The sequence below is a fragment of the Silene latifolia genome, chromosome 11, assembly GCF_048544455.1.
Source record: "Silene latifolia isolate original U9 population chromosome 11, ASM4854445v1, whole genome shotgun sequence".
NCBI classification, from domain to species: Eukaryota; Viridiplantae; Streptophyta; class Magnoliopsida; order Caryophyllales; family Caryophyllaceae; genus Silene; species Silene latifolia.
The window spans coordinates 189,128,490-189,134,029 of record NC_133536.1 but is presented as its reverse complement, the minus strand read 5'-3'; the positions used below and the strand labels follow the sequence as shown (position 1 = coordinate 189,134,029).

The following is a 5,540-nucleotide window of genomic DNA, read 5'->3' as shown; positions in this document are numbered from 1 at the left end:
TCTTGGCCCAAACTAAGAATTGTCTTTAGACTCCAATTTCACTTTAACCTAATTACACTTACCCTTATTATCGAGCGCATTTTCTCTCCATTTTCTCAAAAGAAATGGAGAGGCAAATACCTATTAATGGCCCGGATCGCATATTGACAACATCTAACGGTTCTAAATTTACGCATAAAAATAAAGGAAAATGAGGATGAAAGAGGAAATAATTATTTAAGGAGATTGTGAGAGGAAATGAAGAGAAAGCAAATGGAGAGCATCCATTTTCCTTATTATCCACCTCCATAAATGTCCAGCAAAATTGCTCGCTGCCTAAAATGTTATAAGTCTATAACCCCTTGTCCACTACCTCATTTAATCTCCCTCCATTCACAATCTCCTTCTCCCTTCACCTCAGTCGGCCTCATCCGTCGATTCATTCTAACTCTGATCTAATTTATATGAAAACTGTGTTTTGAAACAATTTCAGTGGGAAAAATCTTGTCATCTGCTGTTTAGAGTTTCAAATTTGTAGATCTGCCGACTATAATAAAGGTTTTAAGTTTATGTCAAATTTATTTTGAATTTTTTCATGTATCTCATTGAAAATAAATTATCTTGGTTTAAATATTGTTTATAAAACATTTAAATAATTTGCCTTTAATAAAAATAATATTGTTTTCATTTATTAGATTAGATTTATTTTAATTTTGTCGTTAATTGAATAATAGGTAAACTCTTACTTTTTCTAATGTACGAAAGTAATTTACTAATTATTTCGAAAGTTTTATTGCATTATCGGATTTTTATAAGGTCAAAATTGATATATTTAACATGCATTGATAAATATTGTGCGACATTTTTTTTGGTAGTGTATTTTTAATTTGGAGAAATCAACATTTTTAAAAAAAAAAAAAAAATACAACGACCAGATATGAAAGAAAAGCAATAGAATTAGTTGGGGCAATTATTCGAACACATGTTAGTCAGTAGTTGTGTCTTGCGACCACAATTTTGTTTACTAATTAACTCCACCAAAATTTCATCAAAATATGAACTCGCACACAATCTTAGTGACATCAAGCAAACAAAACCAAATCCCACCTAAGAGAAAATCGCTTGGCTTAAATAAGTAAATCACCTGATGCAATAGGTTAATATATCATAATATGAGGAGCAATTTTCAGTAAACATGAAAATACATAACAGAGAAAACTGGAGATAAATAGAAATCGAAATATTCCCATTAATTTTGAATAAAGAGAATCAGTTGTGTAAGGTAGTATTACGATGGTTGGCGGTTACAAAAGGTAACAACATTGTGACAAAAAATAGTCTCGACTCTTGAGCACTAAATCGAAAGATGTTAATGGTGGTGTGAACAAGATAACTGAAGAATTCTACTCCTTTATAAAAAGAGGATCAAAATCGCCACAATCTCTCAAAAAAAAAGATCAAATTAAATTCATTTCTTATTTTCAAAAGAAAAATGAAAGAAATGAATAAAATTAAAAAGAGAAGGAAAACATGGAAGGGGGGGATAGAACGACATCCCAGACCTCCAATCTTTCCCAAACACAAAAAAAATCAAGTTGATTTTAAACAATGTCATAAAGGATGTTCAACACCAACTCTAAGAGCATTATCATGTTGATCATTATCACTGTCGTGGTCTGCGTCAAATTGCTCATTCAATTCTCACCATGACAGAACTACAGAAGCAAAAACCTCGTGGTGATACTGTGATGGCTTGATAAACAGGGTCTAGGGAAGGCACGTCGATGTAGGCTTGAGCGGTGAGTAGTTGGGCACCATCAGGATGGCCAAGCTTCGAAAATCATCGTGATATCGACGATATATGTATGATACACAAGCTATACAACATATACATGTCAATATGAGGAGATCATCCCAGACAAGTTACAGCTTAGAACTGATGCTGACAGCACTCAAATGAGATTATTTTAAGCTCCAAGGATAGACTATGAACACCACAAATCATCTCCTTTAAGCACGAACATACGAAAATAGGCGATTGTACGATCAGTAGATGGAAATAACATTTATAACTCGTCGAAAAATGCTGGCAAAATAAGCAAGTGCCAAGTGCCAACATACCGAAGTTTCAGCCTCCTTGACAGGGATCCCCAGGTTCAGCAAAAAGTTTCACAAATTGAGCGCATTCCTATATCGGAAACTAAATCAACAGTTTCACTTTCTAATAGAAAACAGATCCAATCAGCTTGCTGCCATATAAGATAAGCTAAGACCATGCGAAAAGTGGTTATTCACCTGTATAAGGAGGACATTTTCTCTTCTCAGGCGGTGGTTTGAATTCCAAGGGAGGTTGAGCTTCAAAAAACTTCAGCAACTTGTTCGTCAAACAAGTAGGGTGAGACTGCTCAATCTATACAGAGATCTACAAAAAAAAATCGTAACTATTCAATAATCACCTCTAACTATTGATTCACAACACTACAAAAGTACAAAGTATCGCCTAAAACAGCTGTATGTAACTGAATTGTTAAACGGGCCAACAGTAAAAATGTACCATAAAAATTAACCTGATAAATCACGAAAATTAAAATTAGTTGAGGTATATTATTTCCAGCTCGCAAATCCCCTAAAAAATCCCCAATTCAATCTTATTTCTTAACCATTCTTACCACACACAAAGAAATATAACAAATCAGAAACAAGCAGCCTTCAATCAAACCCTAAACAAACAGCAAATCATAATAGCTAAGCCTAATTAATAGTATATTAGATCTAACAATTTAATGAAGATCTTACCATTTTGAACATCACATATTACTATTTTGCCATTCCGTTTTAATTTTCAGTTTCCTTCTCCCATACTTTCCTCTTCTCAATAAATTTGTTTAATTAATCACCATTAAAAGTTGGCTTCTTCTCATCAATAATACTTAACGCAAGTCTAACCTCTAAACACAACCATCATCTCTCTTCTTTCTAATAAAAAAAACAGTAGGTCTCATGAGAGACCGTCTCTCACAAATTTAGTGAGAGACATAATAGGGAAAAAAAATTCAGTGGGTCCCTCACCTTATTGAGGTCTCTCAATAACGCTATGGAGAGACCGTCTCTCCGGAGTTTTTGTGTAAAAAAACAGATCCCGTAAATTTTAATCAGTCGGTTCATTACTTCATCGTTCTTATTTCTAAGGTTTCCGACTTCGAATAATAATCAAAATTTAAAGAAATTAAAAATTCTGAACTTTTCTCCCCTTCAACCCACCGGATACGTAAGATAGGTAATTCCTTCATTACCTCAACGACATCAAAATAACTACAAGATGCAAAAAATACAGAATTAAACTATATAATCACGTGTAGTACAAATCACCTCATTCAATATAAACAGAAATCATGAATGCGAAAACCTAACATAACATTTTTGCTATCGAATCGGCAATGCAAAATCAGTCAAAACAACAAAAAATAATTTGAAGATGTGAGAGTAAATTAAAATAAACGGAAATTTTAACCCTAAACAAACAGCAAATCATAATAGCTAAGCCTAATTAACAGTGTATTAGATCTAACAATTTAATGAAGATCTTACCATTTTGAGCTGAAGAACATTGGCGCGGTTCTGGAAAACTTTTTTAACAGCGCAAGAAGGCATCGTTGTTGAAGTCTCCCATGTCGTACCCCAGAAAAGAAGGATAAAAACTGGGTATCTGAAATTAGGGTTTAGTGATTTGGGGAAGAACAGAAGGTTTGGAAATTGAATAGAGAGAATTGGATCATTTGGATAGTAGGGGTATAATTGAGTATTGGGGCCTAGTTTTTGTGAGGAAAAATGAGGATAATATTTGGGGGAAAAATATAAGACGGTGAATGAGGATAAGAACATGGAAGGAGGAAGGCAGAAAGCTGAGATAATGGGTTCTATGGTATTTTCGTAAATAATGATGTCAGCTAGGGACATAAACACTCTCAAGGTAGTGTCACACCTCTATTCTCTTTTATTATAAGTATAGATGTAGAACTATCAAATACAGTACTATTTTATATAGCACAAATTCTCATTGAAGACATGACATATCCGTCACAAGCTGAAGACGGATATCATTTTACCTCACAATGTACGCACTTTTTCTCTCTCTGCAACACTATTCATGTGGTCCCCTTTCTCCACTAACCCATTTTGTTACCATTTTATCTCACAAAATATCCGTCACAAATGGTAACCTGTCACAAGGGAGACCAATTGTTTATATAGATGGTTGGAATTAGGAGTGTTAACGAGCTGAGCCCGAGCTTGGCCTTGCTCGGCTACCCTTGAGATAGTTATACACGTAGTATTACTTAATTGTAAAATGAGTTAAATACTATTTTATATAGATGGTTGGAATAAGAGTTTGTCATTTTCGATGTGTTTTGTTTTTGTTGGGTCATGCTCATTCATGGACATGAATGACCATTATATCCTTGTCATTTCTACACCTTTATTTTTCATCTTATTTCAATCCAATAAATCTATCAATTACTCCCACCAACCACCGGCCAATCTAGTCACCGCACCACCCAAACTACCGGTATGCTATTGCCTTTAATCCATGATACGTATAACGCACCCCACGATTAATTTCTGGAAAGCTTATGTACCACCGCAAACACGATAATTGATACTCTAATGCATTAGACAATAGAAAGTTAAGTTGAATACGAAGTATTCAAGAATGGCGTACAAATTTAAGAAATTGGTGAAAATAATACTCCATAGTAGCAGCGTTGACGCGACAAGGCTAAAAAGTAAAAACTATAAATCGATTCCAATTGAAAACTTCTAGAAAGAGCAATAATATTAAATTGGCAAGATTGGCAAGGTATGCACTATAGTTGAAGGGAAATGATGATTGAAACCATGGAGAATGGATCCTCTCCATTTCCTTTCTCTCAATTTCTTCTCACAATCTCATTAAATAATAATTTCCTCTTTCACCCTCATTTACTTTATTTTTATGTGTAAATTTAGAACCGTTAGATGTTGTCAATATAGAATCCGGCCATTAATATGTACTTGCCTCTCCATTTCTTTTGAGGAAATGGAGAGAAAATGAGCTCGAAACCATGTTCTTCCCTAGCCTGCACATTCTTTTCAAAAAAATTGTACAAATCCTAATTTCATTCATTTAAGGATTAATTTAATTTCCCTATTTTGACATAGAATAGTTAATAAATTTAATAAATTATTACTTGATTGACGTGAGAATGAGAACTAGCATAATTGAGTAATTTGACGGATTTGATTAGATTTGTAAGGAAGAGAATTAGAGAGAGTTTGTTTTTTAGTGGAGGGTAAGCTATGGAAAACTACTACAAAAAGTTCATGAAAGAGCAACTACGTTTTTTTGGTCTCATCTATCTACTTAACCCGACCTAAAAAGCTGACTCTATACCCGAAATTGATCCAAAACCCGAGTTGTCCGACCCGACCCTGACCCGGACTTTGTTAAACCAAAACTAACCCAACCTAAAACGACCCGACCCCGAAAATGACTCGACAAAATACAACTGTAATTGCAAAAA

The 5,540-nt window shown here is 34.2% G+C and overlaps 1 long non-coding RNA gene across 3 annotated transcripts; it reads right to left on the bottom strand.

Moving 5' to 3' along the window:
* Window positions 1–1,373: 1,373 nt before the first annotated feature.
* LOC141612181 (uncharacterized) lies at window positions 1,374–3,946 on the bottom strand. Of its 3 annotated transcripts, none has more exons than XR_012529008.1 (4): window positions 3,568–3,946; window positions 2,275–2,401; window positions 2,101–2,200; window positions 1,374–1,987 (listed from the first exon to the last, which is right to left on the bottom strand). It is a non-coding gene; the product is annotated as an uncharacterized LOC141612181 (long non-coding RNA). The 3 variants fall into 3 exon arrangements; XR_012529009.1 differs by having other exon boundaries at window positions 2,101–2,179; XR_012529007.1 differs by having other exon boundaries at window positions 2,101–2,167.
* Window positions 3,947–5,540: the final 1,594 nt, after the last annotated feature.